This window comes from Microtus oregoni, unplaced genomic scaffold, assembly GCF_018167655.1.
Source record: "Microtus oregoni isolate MIOR12 unplaced genomic scaffold, Mior012 000030F_ref0000283, whole genome shotgun sequence".
Taxonomy (NCBI): domain Eukaryota; kingdom Metazoa; phylum Chordata; class Mammalia; order Rodentia; family Cricetidae; genus Microtus; species Microtus oregoni.
Genome location: NW_024543089.1, coordinates 13,300,004 through 13,320,095, shown reverse-complemented (window position 1 = coordinate 13,320,095; position 20,092 = coordinate 13,300,004). Strand labels below are relative to the sequence as shown.

Sequence of the window (20,092 nt, the reverse complement as noted above, 5' to 3'; positions counted from 1 at the left end):
AAAGGGAAAAAAAAATCACAACCTAAAATAAACACAACGTATTACAATTACTCCTTAGAGAATCCCGATGCAGCCTGACACTGACTCTCCCTGACCACTGCAAGGGGAACACAGCCTATTGCACAGTCGCACTAGAAAGAGTTAAACAGTTGCTATATCCCCCAGAAATTCTACTCCTAGATATACAGAGAAAGGAAATGAAAAGTTTGTTCACAAAAGAACTGTCATCATCACACCGGAGTTAGTCATAACAAACAGCTGGAAACAATCTAAGTGTCCTTTATCCAAACGTGTGTTAAATAATATGTGTTCAATCTTACCAGTGGAATATTAGTCAACCATAAAAACGAATGAAGCATTCCTGCCTCTACAAACACATTAATTGTATTACACTTACCGAAAACAGTGCCAACAAAAAAGCACATTGGTATGAAAAACAAACCAAAACCTGCATGAAAACACGCAACAAAACATACCTGAAGAACAGAAGGGAGTTCTAAACAACCCCCACTCTTGTCAGGGAAAGAATGTTGGAGACATTAACAGTAGAAACTAAACAACCTACCTTATCATGAGCAGGAAGCCCCAGTGGAAGAAAACAATTCGTCCCAAACCCAGCCAATGCGCGCCACACAATGTCAATCTAATTTTCAAAGGCTTTATAAACTGACTCCAATCAGGCCATAAATAGCCAATTGCTTTCAGAGGGGCCTCACTCTGACAAACACCAGGCAGGGCTCACTATAAAGCTCTCAAAGTGAAGTTAGTGACGTTAGTGTGCTCTGGGGAAATAGACTAGTGACCTCTGGCTAGGAGCTATCACATGGGACACAAGCTGCACTGTAGATCACAGTGGAGAAGGAGTCAGTCACTCAGACAGTGTCCTGAAACAATCATTAGGAAGCACAGAAAAGCAAATTAATACCACAAAAAGAGGCCATCTCCGAGGACTCTCTCTTGAAGCCCTCAGGATGTACTGCCACTATCCTTTAAAAAAACTAAATAAATACAATACTTCTTTACTTAATAAATCACAACCAGCTTCAAAAAGAAAAAAGAAAAATCCTGTTCAACCCTGATAGTGCCTAGATTTGGCAATGCTGTAGCTGAATGGCACCTTCTGCTATAATATAGGAAAGATACATTGGTCTAACACTTTCTAAAAACACGTTAGCACAGTCTCAAATAACAAAATACTGTCTATACTTCTCTACTGGGTATATAACCTAGATAGAGTCTTACCTGTGTGAAAACACATAAAAACCAATGTTGACTCTGCTGTTGCTTTCTAACATCTATTTTGTGTGTGTGTGTGTGTGTGTGTGTGTGTAAGTGCATCATATATATCAATACAGATACAGTTGTTGTCACTGTAATGAGTGATGTCCCACACAGGCTTACATAACTGAACACTGGGTTCCCAGCTGGTGGCAGTGTTTAAGGAGGTCGTGGAACCTTCAGGTGGTACAGCCTCACTGGAGGAAGTTCACCACTTGGGCAGGCTTTGATGATGTACTGCCTCATTTCACTTCCTGTGTGCCCTCCTGGTGTGGGAGGATAGTCTGTATTCTGTCCATTATATTTTAAATAAACGCTGATTGGCCGGTAGCCAGATAGGAAGTATAGGCGGGACAGGAAGTATAGACAGGAAGTAGAGACAGCTCAATGAGAACAGAATTCTGGGAAGAGGAAAGTCCATTCCTCTGCATTCCTGCCCCAGCCATTGAAGAAGCAAGATGTGACTGCGCCACTGGAAAAGGCACTGAGCCATGTGGCTAACACAGATAAGAATAATGGCCTAATAAAAGTTATAAGAGTTAATAAGAAGCCTGAGCTAATGCGCCAATCAGTTTATAGTTAATGCAGACCGCTGTGTGATTTCTTGGGGACTTAAAGACTGTGGAAGCCGGGCAGGACAGAAACCCGGACAACACGCTCCCTCTCCCTCTGTTGCCCGTGTGTGGACGAAAGATGTGACCTGCCAGCTTCCTGATCCTGCCACCTGCTGCGTCATCTTCCTTTGTCACAATGGACTCTAACCTCGGGAACAGCCACAGCCAGGAGGAACTTTCTCCGGTGAGTTGTTTGTGGTCATGGTCCTTTACCATGGCAACAGGAATGTCGCGAATACAAAGCCAAAATGAAGCAAGTAAACAAAAGCCTTCACATATCAACCAACAAGGGAATGGATACATTCACACAGCCTAGTGGCATTCAGCAGGGGGAATAAATGGGCTGGAAATGCAGCAGCGTAAAGATTTCAAAAAAAAAAACCCACAATGAATTAAAAAGAAAAGATCTCAGGAGACTATGTACAAAATACTATGATTTCACGAGACTTAGCAAAAGCATAATTTAAATTACATAGTATTTAAGTATCCACGTGAAAAAAAGAAAGCGGCACTATTAAAAACAAGGTAGGATATTTACATAAAGTTCAGAAGTGGCCGGGGTTGCAAACAGTGGTAAGGACTGATGCTGGCTGGCAGAAGCCTTGTATTAGTGAAGCTCCTTTCACCAGTAGATGGCCAGTTCCTGGGATAGCATTTCAATATTGTGCCTCATAATGTAAACACAGGCGAGCATCCTTCATCTAAGAATATGAAACTCAAAATACTTCATGACCTTTTAAAACTTTTAAAGCCCCTGGCATGACATTGAAAAAAAAAGTTTCAATTTTGGAGCATCTCATATTGTTAGGTTGTGAGCCCAGCAAAATCCACGCAAATATTTGAAAACGGCATGTGCTCTGAAATCCGGAGCACTCCTGGCAGCGGACAGTCAAGTGTGTCCCCATTTGCAGTGAGCCGTAATTAAAATACAGTGAGCAGCTGTGATTTGGCAAATGGGACTCGACTGTGATAAGAAGCTGTTGGAATAGACATCATTTCAAAAGTTTTCACCCATGCACGCTAACCACTCGGCAATAGGGTTTTCCCTAATTAACAATAAATAAAAGCAGCAGAGTATATAAAGAGACACACACACTCACAGGAACATGGGAGCAGACCTGCTTACAGCTTTACCAATCTAAGAATGAGGATAATGAGGTCTCCAAAGGATACAAATGTCCGCTTGTGGCTCATGCCAGAGTATCTCATGGGAGACGGTCATGGAATCACCCAGGAGCTCCCACGTCTTCCCAGGCTGTTCTCCCCAGTTGGTGACACAGTCATAGATATGTCATGACAAGCAAAAAAGTCAGAAGAGAACTTAACTCATCCTTCACAGCAAAGGATTTGCCCAACAAAGAATTCCTTAAAGACTCCCAAAGCAATTAAAATCCAAGGTTACCAACGGCACTGCTTCAGGGGTGGGGGCCTCTCACTCAAGGAGAAACTATTGTAGGAAACCTATTATTATTTTTAAAAATTTAAAGAAGAAACGATAAGAATGTTCTAGATCAAGTTTTCTATTTAAATATTTCCACGGTGTCTATCATGTGACAGGTACTTTGAAAGGCTTCGAGCAGGACATGGGATGTGCACACGGCAGTACTGTCCCAGTCAAGTCCACATTGCGACCGACTCCTCTCCAGAAGAAAGGGATGAAAAGCCCCTCATCTCAACACCACACGACTAGAAGGCAGGGATTCACTCTGGTGGCTTTCATTTGTCCTGAACTGCAAGTGGACCAGGAACTATACCAATGTTGTGTGGCAGAACTTTTCCTGGGGACACAGCGCACACACACACACACACAATCAGTTGGTCTAAACCTCTTCCAGGCAGCTCAGTTGTCTGCTTCTTCTTTTTTGTAGCTTAGTTTGTCCGCAATAGACCCTTATCTTTTACTGCTTACTCGGAGCCTCGGGCTGGGGGGAGACTGTGGATGTCCACCTATGGCTAAGAAATAGGCTATTGTGCCTAGCAATGTCACCTGTTCTCAGGAGCTTCACCAGAGGTCACACAGTGAGGCTGACAACAACAGTGATCTACAGTGTAAACACGTATTTATCAAGTAGTTTTTCTACTGGGTTCTGTGACCTGTCCAGGCCCAGCTTTTATCCTGGCTTATGGTACCAGACATGGTGTGCTCCTTGTTGAACAGGCCTTAAATTTCATGAGAAGGCTTTGGCCATCCCCATGATAGCCGAGGCATTATTGCACAAGCAGGCGCTCCTTCCTGTCATGTGGTATTTTAGCATGCAGGATCCACAGCCAAGCAGGAGTGCTGGGGACAGTTTTCTCCAGCAGTCTGCATGGCTGCTTCTAGGACCATGAGAGGCAGTCTCCAGTGTGGGAGTTTCCAGTTCAGTCCCAGCTTAATTTCCTCCTGCCTGGAACCACAGCAAGCAATAAGGCTCACCTCCTCATTCTTGCATACAAACACAGCAGTGGCAGCAACCTTTAAGGGTTTGGGGGCTTCCGGGGCTTCCCTGACCAACAATTCACAGGGAGGTAACCCACCCCTGGCGCCAAGGTTTTCATTCAATAACCTTATGACTGGGAGCATCATTTTCCACCCACTCTTAGATTTGTTTTTTCTAATTAGCCCTGTCCCAGTAGGGTTGGTTATGAAGGAGGTGGGCAAACAGTCATCCCTGGTTGTCTTTCCAAATCTGTGAAACACTCAGAGGTTATCATTACATCACCTATATAGCAAACTCTTTTTTCCAGAGGATGGACCACACAAGACAACTCCCTGAACTATCATCCCATTACAAACAGTGGGATTACAAGGTTAGCCTTAGTCGGGTGTCATCTGTTCTAATCAAGGCTCAGGTGACCCCAGAGTCGAACACAGCAAGGACTAATAGAGCATGGGAAGGTTTTATCCACTTTTATTAGTGGCTCCCGCCACAGATCGGAGCTGAATTGGAGGAACTAACTTAATCAGCTCCCTGTAACCCTCAGTCACTCTCTCTTGAGCCATGATGTCCTTATCCTGCAGCTCTTCCATGCCCTGCCCCCCATTTCTCCATGCACAGTGAACTTCAAGGGTACCCCTTGATTTGCCCAGACCTACTCGGGGTCAAGCGGGAAGGGGGCCTGGCTCTCCCCCCTTGCACCTGCTGGCTCCCTGGGTCAGAGTGGCCCTGGGTTGGCACAGCGACTATAGCTGAAGCTACCTCCTCTCTGTTCATCATACTTGGCTGTCGGTGAGGTTCTGGATCAGGAAACCATCTCCACCCGTAGCACACCCTCTTCATGGAGGGAAATGTAGCCTCCCTTACTCTGGGAGGATACACCCCCACTGGGACCGGCTTAATATTTTCTATCACAGGTGTCTTCCATGAACTGTTCCCAGGCTTTCAAGTCTTCCAGCAGCTCTTAGCACACAATTTGACTTTTTAACCAACTTTTCCCCTATGACCTCTAGCTCGACACAAATCTTGCCATGTGCATCCTCCAATAATCCAAACAGACCTTTCTCGGTTTTACCTTTTTCTTAGCTGGTCTCTCTCTTTACAACTCTCTTTACACGCTGATCTAAGCTACTGAGCTCTGTCGAAGCCGTTCCTACTTTATAAAGGTCTTGTCCCACCAACAGCTAGCAAAGCCTCTACCTCCGAACACCAGCCTCGTGCTCCCTGCTGGATCATCTTTTCTTTAACTCCCCTGAGCTCTGTACGGCTCAGCGGTTCAACGCAGCTTCTCTTCTTCCTAGTGCTCTCAATAGCATCTGCCCCTCCTCTATGACCCTCCAGTCCCTGCTATTCGTAGGGACCTCCGATGGAAATAACCAAGTGCTCCTAATGGATTTGATAAGTCAGTCCACCAGGTACTAACTTCCCTCATATTGTCTCAGATTATACATCCTTTGTCTTAAGGGAGGATGGAAAGTTATATGTTACTCTGTTTCTCTGCCTCCTCAGCATTCTGAAGGATCCTGTATCCTGTACGCCATGGCCAACACCCTCACTAGCGAGGCTGTGACAGGCCTTGGCTGCTTGTTTAAAAGTATCTCCCAATTCCAACACTGCAAGGGCTGAGTATTTCCTGGTCATACTTGTTTCTTGTACTGGAACCATCGTAAAGGGTTCCATTTGTCTAAAGGACCTCAGGCGTCCCCACTCTTTCTACTACCGTTGTTTTACCAGCTCTCTCTTTTATCTAATTTACTCGCCTAATCAGAAGCTAACAAGGAAGATGCTAGCCCCATCTGTACAACAAGTACAGCTTGGCCCCTGCCGAAGACCTATTTCAAACTACAGACAACATTGGCCTGGAACTTCTGCGGCTGCTTGTTGACAATCAAATGCGCACTAAAATGACTGAAAATTGTCCTCCAACCCTTTAACTATTTCCAGGGCATCTCCATATTCACGTGGTAAGCCCCCCTCCTCCTGCAGGCATGCCATCGCGTACGGCAAAGCAAAGGCTGCCATCTTGGAATTCCTCCCACAGACACTCCTAATCCCGATGACTCAGTCTTCCTTGCAGGTCTCACTATACATAGCAAGAACCATGCAATCCCTGTCACAGCACGAAAACACATTCACACACACCACATAGAAAAAGACAACTGGGCCACAATTCCTTCCGTGGATGCTCTCGCTGCAGACTACTTGCCCTTGGTCGCCTGCCTTGCACCCCATAGCCAGGACCATACCCTCATTCCCCCCAGCTCATCTTTGGTTCTGTTATGCCCCTGTTCTGATGTCAATTATGTTGTGTGACAACGCTTTTCCTGATGTGATGCAACACACAGGCCTACTCACTCCAGATAGAGACTGGGATCCCATGACAGACCAAAGTACGGAAGCCAAAGTTTAACCTGGTGAACCAATAAGTCCTATTGGGGTTACGTGCAGGACAAGGGGTGAGGGGTTACTTACAGAAGCAGAAATGACTCAAATACAGCTGGTTTATTGCGGCTTGGATTTTGGAGTGACAGTTCACAAAGCTGAGAACCTGGAGCACACTGCACAGCAGCAGGCAGCCTAGCGGCTGCAGAGTGTCCTTTCTAGGTACCTCAGTGTAAGGATTTTTCCGGCACAAGAGCATGTGGGCAGTCGGGAGCCAATGAATACTACAAAATCAAACCAAGTAAAAAACTTCAAGAGATTTCCTGGGGAGAGTAGAATACTTGTTGCCTCTGAATAGGAAGAAAGACGGAGGAGGTTTGGGCAGAAGGGAAGGCTTTTATAGGGTTTTTAGACTGTGCACAGAGAGCTTCGTGGGAAAGTATCCTACTACAGAAAACACTGATTGTCAATCCTGAGTCTGAGTCATGGGTGAAGGGATTTCCAAGTCTGAGCTCTGGGTCAAGCCAGTGTGTTTTTCCTTTGGCCTATGTCTTGGGATTGGAGTCAGGTCAGGGTCAGGGTGTTCTTTCCTTGGCCCAGGTGTTTGGGGTCAAGTGAGGGTCAGGGTGTTCTTTCCTAAGCCCTGGTCTCAGGGTCAAGTCAGGGTCAGGATGTTCTTTCCTTAGCCCAGGTGTTTAAGGGTCAAATCAGGGTCAGGGTGTTCTTTCCTTAGCCTTGGTCTCAGGGTCAAGTCAGGGTCAGGGTTCCTTCCTTAGCCCTGGGCTCAGGATCAAGGTATTTTTTCCCTGGCCCTTTTACCCTACACTCAGTGGGTCTTAACCTCTTCAGGGCAGCTCGGCTGGCTTCTGTTTCTCTAAGGGTCTCAGAGTTGTCTTTGTAGCATGGCTTGCCTGAGGGACTCTGGTTTTATTGCTAATTTAGGCAGAAAGGGGCCTTGTGAATCTGGTCAGTTTCAGGGACTTCCTGAAGCTATTCTGAATTGTTTACCTTCTTGTCTAAGGAGCTCCAAGGTAGGATAGAATGTTTCAACCTCAAAGGAAACAGGTAACAACTAGGAAGTTTGGTGGGGATTTTATCTGTGAATACTTTTATGGGTTTACTGTACTTCGTTACTGAGGTAAAGGATAACAATCCATCCTACAGGTTCTGAGTGGTATTAAAAACTACTGTATCTATTACAAGGTTTGTGCCTTCAAAAATCAGGCTCTCATGGAAATAAATACATTTAATATGTAATCTTTAAGACAAGACTAAAAAATGGGCCCCAAATCTACATTCAACATCCAAACGCTCTGCCTACTTTAAAGTGGTTTCTACTGTTTCCATTTATTACACGGAACACAGGCTACTCGCTCCCCTATAAAAGTTTCCTTTTTATTTACATTGGATTTTTTTTATAAATGTATACAGTAGGTTTATTTATGGTTTTATATTGCTGTTAAAATGATCCATTAAGATGCTATATCAGGTCACTCTGCTGCTGCAAACTGTCTAGCAGCTTGCCTTCTTCCCTCCATCTCCACCGCATCCCCTGTGACTCCCCCTCACTCACCCGCAGCAGCCACACAGCTCCTGATAGCAATGCTTCTATCCAAAGAGCTGTCTCCAGCTTCCCTGTCTCAGACTTCATGTAGGCGAGACCTCCAGGACGACAATCTAAACTTGCACTTGCCGTTGTCCGGGTCCTCCCTGCTGCACGCTGTTTCAGTTTCTACTTAGCACTTAATAAGACACCATAAGGTTGAATTGCTTTGTCTGTCTCCCCAACAACTGGCATGCTCTGGGAAGACAGTAAAGCTTTTGGCTTTTGAGTTCTCTATCCCCACAGGCTAAAAGAACAACCAGAGAAGAGTGTTACTGCCTAAACATGATGGCATTTTGTGACCACACAAGACAGATTCTGGAAATCAACAGAACTGAAACACCGCTGTGCCTTCCCGACTAGCCGGCCAAAAGCAGGCTCCTTCTCTTAGAAGGCGAATCCGATTAAGTCAAACTACGTCGAGCTACCTATGATTGACAAGTAATGTTTTCTCTGATCATAAAGGTCATAGTACGAGTAGATAATGAGACTTTGCCCCTTGAGCCTACTAGGAATTGTTTTCTCACTCTTAAATAACAAGCAAACAGCACAGGCAAATGGACACCTTGCAACAATGATGAGTTTCGCAGCCGAGACAATCAAGGCGGCAGGTCATCAGGAGGGAAAGCACCAGGTTCCATCACCCTGGAAACTAGCTGCCCACAGTTTCCATGTGTGGGGTGAGGACCACTCACTACGGAAGCTACTTTCAAGGACTTCAAAAGCATGCATTTTAGGTAGCACAAAAACCGTTTTCAATTATGCAGGCTTCTACAATGTTCTAGTTGAAATTAAGAAGTAGATACATTCACCTGATGGGCATGGACTTTTCAATTAACTTTTGTTACGATGCATGCCAATACAACATGTGCCATGGCAAGACAAGCAAGGCATTTTAACATGATTCCATTTTCTTCTGGTACTAATATAAATACCCCAATGATGTTTCCTGTCCTAAGGAATTAGCTGAGGATGGTGGCGCATGCCTTTAATCCCAGCATCCAGGAGGCAAAGGCAGAGGCAGGCGGATCTCTGTGAGTTCAAGGCAGCCTGGACTATAAAGTCAAAAGCCCTTCGATCATTAATTTAATAATTTAAAGCCAAACCTTTAGTTAGCCACAAGGCCCAAACTTCAACTGTATAGCAGGTTTAACAGGCTTCAATCCAAGAACCTAAGCACCACAATGTAAGAAAAACCTTACAGATTTATATAATTCTTATACTAGCAAAAGAACTTACTCTAAACATAATTGAACCCAAATAGGCGAGGTTAAAAAGTTTTACTATAGGTCCAACTTAACCTTATATTTATGGTATCTGTAAATTTAGACCATGAATACTTACCAATATTTTAATAGGTTTCATATATTTTAACATATATTTGATTACTGTTTGTCGTTACTTGATTTTACTTTATTTATGTTTTTGTATGTGTGTGTGCACACATGTGGAGGTCACATGAGTCAGTTCTCCCGTTCCTCACTGTGGTGGGGGGGGCCCTCAGGCCACTGGCCTTTGTGGCAACTGCATTGACTTGCTGTGTCATCTCACTGGCCCTGGGCTACCATTTAAACAAAGTTATTTGGTTAATTATGGCACGGAGAAAAGTATTTCAGGCCAATATTTGAAGCAGCTGTTTCAATCAATACTCTCTCATCATGCTCCCTGGCAGCAAACAGAGGCATGCAGGAATTCTGCAGAGCGGATTTAAGACAGTCACTGAATCTGTCACTGAGGAAGCCCTGGGGAGCAAGCCAGTCGCCAGCAAGCCTCCAAGGCCTCTGTGTCAGCTCCTGCCTCCAGGTTCCTGCCCTCTTGAAGTTCCTGTCATGACTTCCTTCCCTGAGATGTATGGAAGTGTAAGCGGAATAAACCCTTTGCTCGCCAAGGGGCTTTGGTCGGCCGCAACGACCCTAACAAGGACAATATCAGTCACTGCCAACGGTGCTAAGTCAAACACTGTCTCATCTAACAGGAAAATAGAGAGCAAGCAATTGTAAGGAGAAGGCTCAGTTAATTCAAGTAGCTTGTAGATAAGAGGTAAAGCCAGGATTTCAACTCAAGCCAGTTTGGTTTTGTGATGCAAGTCACAGACACCACAAATAAATCCTCTGTATTGTCCTACCGCCCAAATCCCCCATTTCATCAGAGACTGACAACCTACTCACAAGCCACTGTATTCTGCACCAAGAACTATGTCACAGACACAAACACACATCCAAGTCCTTGAAGATCCCTCATTCTTAGGGTACTCTAGCCTCCAACAGTTCTGACCCGCAAAGTTAGTGAATGTATTGCTTCTGTTACTACCAGGGAACACATAGTCTAGATTTTCCTTACTGGAATGAAGCTGGTTAAAACGTTTGCAGGAAAATCTCCAAGAATTTTTATAAGTATGAAAAAAAGAAAAGGAAGAAAAATCCTGAAAAAAAGCAGTTGATATTTTAAAATACATCTTGACCCAGTAAGAACTCCGGGGCCTTTCATTTTGTTGCAGTCAGCAAAACTAAAAACCCGTAAGACACCAACGTAAGTCCAGGGCATGTGTCTTGAAGCGGTTCCATGTGCGGTGAGTCAACTTCCAAACTCACCCTTTACATTGAAAGGCTTCCTCTAACCTGGATGTCAGAAGAAATCGCTTTGAAAACCGGCACCCTACCATGAGAGGAAAATCAAATCCAAGAGAGATTTTACTAATCATTTACCTGAAAACTATTTCCTGCGAGAAGAATCATCTTTGTTTCCAATACACCGTTCTGTTTTACAGCTCAAACTCAAGAAACTGCCGTCTCTAGCCCTGCGCCATCTAGATGTTGGCAGAGCTGAAAGGAGGGCTGGTTTACACAATAAGCAAGGGGCCAGGAGGACAGCGGAGGAGCCAGGAACTGTCGGCAGTACAAACTTCACAGGCTCGAACTTGAAAGGAATTAGCAAACACAGAGTAAGTGGGGTCGGGACAACCGTTAAAAGTACAAGAAAAGGAGGAGAGGAGGATGCTGGGGGACAGCCCCCCCCCCCCAAACACACACAGTCAACCACAGAGTACGAAGGAAACCAAGAAATACAGAATAAAGAAAGGTAAAAAGCCAAGAGGCAAAATGTAGTTAAAGGGAAACGGAATAATTTAAGTTAGAAAAGCTAAGGCCACACATTCGTAAGCATAGGGAAAGAAAAAAAAAAGTACGATAAAGAAACGCTGGTGATGTGTGGAACAAGTCCCGATTCAGAAGGATGTGCAACTGAGTCACAGTGACCGGTAAAATGCCAAGAGGCCGGCAGTATCCGCAGCATCTTCTTCTCTGCCAGTACACTGAGGACAACACACTCTGCTTCCTTGGTCACTTCTCACAGGGCTCCAGTGGTATATGGGGTAGTCTCAGATTCCATAGCAGGAAACACAAGAACAGGGTGATGAAGAGTCTATATGAAGCACTTGGGCTTACTGTAACTTTCAGGCCCCTTAAGGCCAGCATTCTCCATATACCTCAATTAAACGTGGTTGTGATGTGGTTATCCCACATGTCTGCAGAGGTCAAAGGGAAATATGGGGGATGCCCCCATCCCCGGATATATAAAGGTTTTGCATCTATGGATGTAGTCAAGTTGGACGGAAAATATTTAGTGGGGGTCTATTTCCTGAGAGCATACAGATTGTCCTGACCCCTGATACAGTTTAGAGTACTGACATCAGTATTAAATAATGATATATAATATTAATAATGGCATAATAACTATGATATTACCCTCTAAACTGTATCATACACAGCTATCTACATGCCACTTACAGTGTATTGGGTATATTCTAGAAGCGATTTAAAATATACTAAGAATGAAGTGAGCTCTGTGGATAATTCATGTAAGAACCTAGAATGAATGAGAGTTTCCCTTCCAGTGAATTCAGTTTTCTCTGACCGACTATGGTCTAAAAATAATAGCTGAAGAAGTCGAGACGGGGAAGTCCTAAATCTTAGACTACACACAGTGGAAAACCATGAAGAATTCGCCGTTGATTTCCATGAGGGGAAGCATGTTTTTGTCCCGCGTGTCCACTCTGCATAGGTTACCTGTGCCCTCGTCAGGAAACCACGTGGTATCAGGCCACTGTCATAGTATCACACTGTTTACTTAATAATGGCCCTCTGTACATCAAAGGAACCATGAGGAGCCTCCTTCGGTGAAAATGTAAAAGGTCCTTACTTAGAAGAAAAAACTCATACAGAGGTTGCTACAGTAGTGGTCTTGGGGAAAAACAAATCTACCCAGGAAATTAAGAAATTTGTGTTGGTTTTACTGTAATACTTCAAACTGCAGACATCATAGGTATAAGAAATGCTTATTTTAGAGAGGAAGGGTACCGCACTGCTCTGCGTACAGGGGAAGCCAGTACACAGAAACCAAAATTAACGCAGAGTGATCCACTGGGGGTTGGGACAAATCCACTGCAGAGAAGGGGACTTGTATTTGTTCCTTACAGTTTGGGTATAAAAGTTAAGTTTGAATAACGATCCACATTTGACATCAAAGTAACCAAGGCAAAGAGCGGCCGTGCTAGTAAGTGGCTAACAGGGTGAGGAAGGGACGTCCTGTGCTCATCAGATGGAATCTCGGTCATACGTGTCTTTCAACATGTGCCAGAGGGCTGCTTTGCACATTGCATAGAAGAAACCTAGACACACCCGTGGGCGTGACAACTGAGGCACACACTTTCCTGGAGCTCCCAAGGAAGGATGGCCCCTTGACAGGATAGTTACGCTTCGGGGAAAGAATGTCTTATAAGTGAACAGCTTTTGTTTTTGTTTTGTTATTAAAAAAAAAAAAAGAGGCCTCACGTACTGTATCTTCAAAGACACTGCTTAAAAACAATTTCTATTCTGAATTTTTAAGAGGGGTTTTCCACTTAATGCTTCAGTTCAATACTGAGTTTCCCTTTAATAAAGGCATCCAGTTCGAGGCTCATTGTACACTCCTTTATTATCCTGAGGTAATGATAAATTTTCATAAATGAGGACTTGAAAGTGGAACAATTCTCTTTACCTCTATACTTGAATGCTTCTATCTTTAAATGTGCAATTATAGTAGTTAATTCTTATCTTTGATTAATAAAAATAATTCCAAAATCCTTAAAACTCCAAGATGTCTAAGCATATAATTTCCCCAAGTAAAAATTCTAAAAATTTTTCAGAGCAAAGTATCTCAGAACGAAGATTTCCCATATTCTGGGAAACAAAGCAATATTCACCCTGTCCTCAGTATTCATTCTGCTTGGGAACTGATTTAAGATAATTTATTAAACTGGTATTTGCTATTTCACATGAATGTAGACCATGAATATTCAGTTAGTGAACACATAGTTTAACAGCTCATTATTCACTGTAACCTTAACAGACACGTTAGATTACCAATTATATTTATGTAGTCTTCCATGATCTATTTCTGTTCCAAGCAAGAGAGCCAGCAATGTTGTTTAAAGGAGACACACTAGACAGAAGCAGGACAAAACAGGCCGCTAAGAAGAAAACCTTTTCACTGGGGTTTAGCTATGAAGTGGTCCCCAGGAAGACTCATTTGTTAAAGGCTTCTTCCAGCTCTTGGGCTTCAGAGAGGGAAATGGATCATGAAGGATTTAACTTCATGAATGGATTAAACCTCTGATGAATTCACAACTGAATGGGTGATTAGGAGGGTGGGCCTGGCTAGAAGACGTAGTTTGCTAGGGCTGTGGCTTCCAAGGGTACATCTTCTTTCCATTCCCAACCCCCACCTTACACCTGCTACCTCTCCCTGAAGATGGCAGCCGTTTTGTTCCATCACATCCAGGCCATCAGAACCTACTGCATCACGTCTCCTAACAGCCCAAGAAATAATGGGACTGGATGGGATGGGAGTTTAACAACAGATCAAAGGTAAAGAAAATAAAAGAAAAAAGTATAATAGTCTCATGTTCCTATCGCTATATGTAATTTATTTTAAAAATGGAGCAACGAGACAAAGTGCAATACCTTTTGGATGTGTTTCTCCCAAATGTTAGAATAATGGATCCTGAGAACAGAGTTCTGCAATAGCTCGCAATCCACACACTTCTGAAAGAAAGAAGGAAAGATAACGTGTTACCCTGAGTAACGGAATGATTTCAATAATGTGTCTGAAAATGGCGTATTTAGTTATGGACTAAAACACACTATCTCAAGAAAACAGCACATAAATGTATTATTGTGAGAGATTCTTGCGCGCGCATGCTTTACTCGAGTGTGGCTGCCGACCGCATCTACTTAAACTACCTGTAGCATAGAATTACTTGCACAAAGACACCACCTGTCTTCACACTAACAGGACACCATCCCCGGCTCTCCAAGGTGTGAGAAGTTAATGTTGAGGGTACAGAGGAGTTTGGACCATGGGAGGGTTTCTGGGAGAAAGCACAAGGGAAGGATTCGGCATTCACTGAAGAGTTTGAAACACCTTGCTGCTCCTCTCCCAGGAGGTACATTCACATCAGAATCAAAACCATCCCCAATTCAAAATGACAGTGCCGTGGGAACGGTTGCAGGTGTGTCCAAACTTTCGAAATCCCAACTCAACAAGGCCAAGTACAAGAACTGCAGGACTGTGGCTCTTTCTCTCCACCCCACCCCTTTCTCTTCCTCTCTGGGTTTCAAGTAGTTAAGATTATGTGTTGGGCCCTATTCATAGCTATCTTGGGGTGCAGGCAGCCCAAGGGCTACAAGCTGGACATGCTTGGCTGCCAGAAGCTTTGGCCAGCAGAGACTTGACCTCCACTACAGACCAGTCAATAGCTTTGTAAACGGTGTGCTGATCAATGGGCCAGCAAACAATGCAGTCGGCCAGAGGCAGGGAAGGTACAGTAGACACACCCTGATCTCACTACAGACCTGTTCCACTGGGACTTTATACTGGTGACCTCTTCAGTGTCTGATCCATAACTCCAGGATCACAGCCGCACTAAACAGAAATCCATCAACCAGAATTCAAACCTACCGAAAGGAAGCAGCTAGTCCATCTTTATTTTACCCTGATCTCTCAGCTTACTTAGAATTGTACACAGACACCAAATTTCTTTTTTTGGTTGTTCATTTTTTTTCCGTTTATTTATTTAAGATTTCTGTCTCTTCCCCGCCACTGCCTCCCATTTCCCTCCCCCTCCCCCAATCAAGTCCCCCTCCCTCGTCAGCTCAAAGAGCGATCAGGGTTCCCTGCCCTGTGGGAAGTCCAAGGACCACCCACCTCCATCCAGGTCTAGTAAGGTGAGCATCCAAACTGCCTAGGACATCAAATTTCTTAATGCGATGCTTTCCCACGCTCACCAAGCCAGCTCTAACCACTACATCTCCCATCTACCTATTGACACTCACAGTCAGTTCTCTCAGTACAGCCTCCAGTGTCTCTCCACCCCACAATCGGTCTGCCCACGTGGTGGGACTCCAATTCCTACCGTCTCAAAGTCCGGTGCCACCTGCTCTGCGAACTGGCACGTCACAAGTCCTGTAAGGACATCCACTAGCCAGCCCCGAGCCACCTGCTATTAGCAGCCAGGACGTCAGCCTGCGTGTGTTACTCAAAGACACCTAGATTTAGGACTCTGAGTACAATGTCCCATGTCGTTTACAAGGAGACACAAAGTATCTCCTTTAAAAGAGTTTATTTCTAGAGAAAAATAAACAGTCAAACAAACCAAATTAAAAAAAAAACCAACCAACCAACAACAAAAACTTAATGAAGACATCCAGCTAATTAGAGAACGGAAGAAAAATAAACCATTATGATTTTTTATTATGACACTAGCTTTTCACCAGCTAAATAAAAACAGTGTCGTATCATTTTATGTAATAAAATTTAACCTTCTTCTGACCTTCCTCATAAGGCCAGCAAACCTCTCTACCCGGTAAGGATCCGTCTGAACTATGTAAGATGATAAGCAATACCTTAATTGCATTCATTTACATGACTTTGAAACTATTCTGGGCTGAAGTCATGACTGCAAGGTCACAGAATACAGAATGTAGAATGTATGCAATTCACCTCAGAGAGAAGATCCACTTAAAACTGCATGGAAGCACCTTTTCCATCCCTTACTAGGAGACATCAAATGCTTAATGCAATCAACAGGTGCCAACATCTGTGCACACACACATAAAGTCACCAATTTTATAAACATAAACCAAACAGTAAGAATGTTTGAATAAGTCTATCACATACCATAGCTTTCTTAGTAAAATTCGCCTACCTATACTGAGGCAAAGAATAATTCCATATACTTCAGCGGCATTTAAAAAACCAAAACACATAATACTTTCTACCACCCCACAAACATTCAGAAACTAAATACAATCTATAAAGGCTATAGTTTTAGGGAAAATATTGAAAACAAAGGATGTTATGTATACTAATATACTAACTCTGTAATATATATAAAACACCCTTCGCTTATAATCGTTTTCCTAATTGACACATTTACAAGACAACTCCCTCACCCAAAGCTCCGGGAAGATTATGGAAGACTGCCTGAAGGATTATAAAAGCCAGAGGACCAGAAGTCTCCTGGGAGACTGGACCTGACAAAAAGGTCAGGGAAGCTTTACCAAAAATCCGAAACGAAGGATGAACCCACCAGTGAACACGCTAACAAGAAAGAGGGGACCTTTCCAGGGCCCCGCCCCTCGACAAACAACTACAGATAACTAAGAAATGCTAGAGCTGGAAAGATAGTCTTCCCGGGACGAGTCTCTGAATTGGTTATCCCATACCAAGTGGTCGGGTCTGAAATCTTATCCATACAAGCAACAGTAAAGCAATTCGGCAGGCTGTTTTTACATATTTTTTTTCATTTTTAAACATAAGAATGATAACAACCATAGAAAGAGGCCATGAATTGGAATGGGAGCTAGAAGCAATTCCATGGAAGGGGCTAGGAAAATTGATGAAGCTTTATTTTTAAGGTTTTCTTTCTTCCTTGAAAAGGATCTATGAGGCAAGGACTGTAGCTCAGTGGTGAGTGCTTGCATAACGTACACAAGACCTTTCCATCCCCAGTTCAAAAAGAAAAAAAAGAAGCCAAGAGTTTCTGTTTCATTTTTAATAAGTGGAACAAGCACACGTTCCGCTAACTGACTAGAGGATGTGCTTCCCATGTCTCAAGTACAATTACAAGACTTTAATAAAAGAAGGGAAATGCCATAGGGTGAAAGAAAACCACGACTATAAATGACAAGGCACGAGGAGTATGCTCTTCAATATCCCAGAACATATCAAAACACACTAAAACACCAGCCACACAAAAAAGTTCCTCAACCGTAATAAAATGTAATTCTAAAATAAATCAGCGGTCACAACATTTGAATTCACTTCAAGAAAGATACTATAAAGATAGGTTGTAAGCTACTTAAAAAATACATATACTAGCACCATTACTTATAAACAAAATATACATATACTAGCACCAATACATATAAATAAAAATACATAGACTAGCACCAATACATATAAATAAAAAATACATACTAGCACCAATACATATATATATAAAAATACATGCACTAGCACCAATACATATAAATACATACACCAGCACCGATACATATAAATAAAAAATACATACACTAGCACCAATACATATAAATAAAAATACATATACTAGCACCAATACATATAAATAAAAATACATACACCAGCACCAGTGCAGAGCATCAAGCCCTTGGTTGGGTTTTAAACAAATCACAGAAAAACCTCTCAAGATGCTTCTGTCTGTTAAGCTTGGGAAATATCCCATATTTAATTCACTACCCAAGCACTTTTATATGATATCACCCAAGCCAACCTTTTGCAACTTAAAAGTGACTTAGGGAGAGAAAACAATGACATTACAAAATCCGTGTGACTTCACCTTCTCTCTCTGCCTTGAAGGGCCAGACTTTAAATGTGTCATAGGCCCAGCCCACTTCATCCACCACTTCTCAACAAAGACACGGGGTGAATGTGGACTTACTATACATTTCTAAATATACCCCAACATCGTGCGATCACACGTTGTGATTTTTCTGTGTGCATGCGGGTGCAGGTCAGAGGTTGATGATGGTGTCTTCCTCTGTTACTCTGCACAGTATTTTTTGAGTCTCTCCCTGACCACGAGCTCACCCACCCAGCAAGTCTAACTGGTCTCGCATCCCAGGTGTCCCCACTGTGGATCCCAGGCTCTAACTAAGTCCTCAAGCTTACACAGAAAGAGCTCCATCAACTGAGCCTTCTTCTCCCTGCCCCACACCTTACCCTTTTGAAAATAACAAATGAGAAGGCTTCATTTGTATCTATAAATTAATTCACTCTGGATGAACGTAGTGTTGAGATGCAGTTCAAGGTCAGAGAACTTGTAGCTTGGCCAAAGGGACTTCTGGTTTGTAGTCTTTGATCAGAAAGAGTGTGAGGCTGACTGGAAACGTCCAACACAGATTCCAATGCTCTCGGTTACATCTTCTTTGCACTAACACCTTGGATGGAATATTAGCTTCTAACAGAAAGGCCATCTTGTTTCTCTGCACGCTTCCTATGTCTCATTTCAGGAAACAGTGATTTAAGCTCCTTAGCACGTCAGCTGTCAATTATGATGACATTATCCTAAGTTCTAAAACATCCACAAAAAGGTCAGGATTTTTCCATTCCTTGGATATTAGAAGACGTAGAGGCCAATTTTTATAATCACAATTTCATCACTGTTTATTGTTAAATATTGCTATAATCTTGAATTAAAATTCAAGTATATTAACAGTATCACACAGCTTTCTGGAAAAAAAAAATCAAAGAAAATAAAACATAATCCGAGATCAAGGTGCTTTCCTGGTATTGGAGCGTATTTGGAAATGTAATTTAAGTTTGCGTTCCTCCCCCGTGCACTTTGTGAAGAAGCAGTCACTGAAGTGGGCTGGGTCTACCACATAGTTAAAGAGCTGACCTTTCTCTGCAGACAGAGAAGGTGAAGGCTCCTGGCTTCTCTATCTCCCTCTCAGAGAGCTGAAGAAACTCCACCCACGAAGCATGCGTGCATATAGTTCATACATTTTCCTCTTCCTTTTCTGTTGCTCAAGACATTTCAACAACACAAAGATCTTTCTTTCTTGAAGTCTTTCCCCCTTGAGCAGTCAGGGACTCAATCCCAGCATGCCTCCGATTCGCACAGTGGTCAACACAGACCACTCCCCTTCATTTGGCCCCACAATTCAGGAGACAGTATTTTTCTGCTTTCTTTACACCACTGAAGCAAACTCAGATGACTCCTGAATATCAGTTACATATCCATAGCTAAGTCAGAGCTACCATGCGACACCAGCTGTTGTAATGTCACCTAGAAGAAGGCCTAGCTTATTAGGATTGAACCATAGAACTATCAAGTCTTGAATCTGGTTACTCCGCCTAGCCCTGCAGAGCTTGGGCATGGAAATTCCAATCAAGCCCAAAGTGCAGGCCCCTCCCTAGCTCCTCAAGGGGTCTCTTGGCAACACCACGCCCTGGCCTGATGTGCACTGGGAAACTTTGGTACAATAATTTCATTTTCCTGAGCCTCTGCATGCTCAGTGACCATACATTCCCGATGCAGACTCGTGTGTGTGCACGAGGTGCCCTCTTGTACGGACGCCTTTCACATTTTCCCCTTCCTTTCCACCTCGTAAAATGCATATATATAATGATGGGGTAAACCATCTACGCGCTTGAAAAGGAGGTGCCTAAATAAAGGTGCCTATCAAGCCTATAAGCAAAAGGAGATCGTGGACTGTCGGTGTTCCTCAGGTAAC

The 20,092-nt window shown here is 43.4% G+C and overlaps 1 protein-coding gene across 6 annotated transcripts in view; it reads right to left on the bottom strand.

Moving 5' to 3' along the window:
- Positions 1-20,092, bottom strand: part of Nrip1 (nuclear receptor interacting protein 1) — a 119,055-nt gene that overhangs the window by 83,961 nt on the left and 15,002 nt on the right. For 5 of the 6 annotated variants that reach the window (XR_005976652.1, XM_041678517.1, XM_041678515.1 and 2 more), the window contains exon 2: positions 14,294-14,374. The gene's annotated coding sequence lies outside the window, so the exon portion shown is untranslated. The remainder of the gene's footprint in view (positions 1-14,293; positions 14,375-20,092) is intronic. The other variant, XM_041678516.1, reaches the window with a different exon arrangement.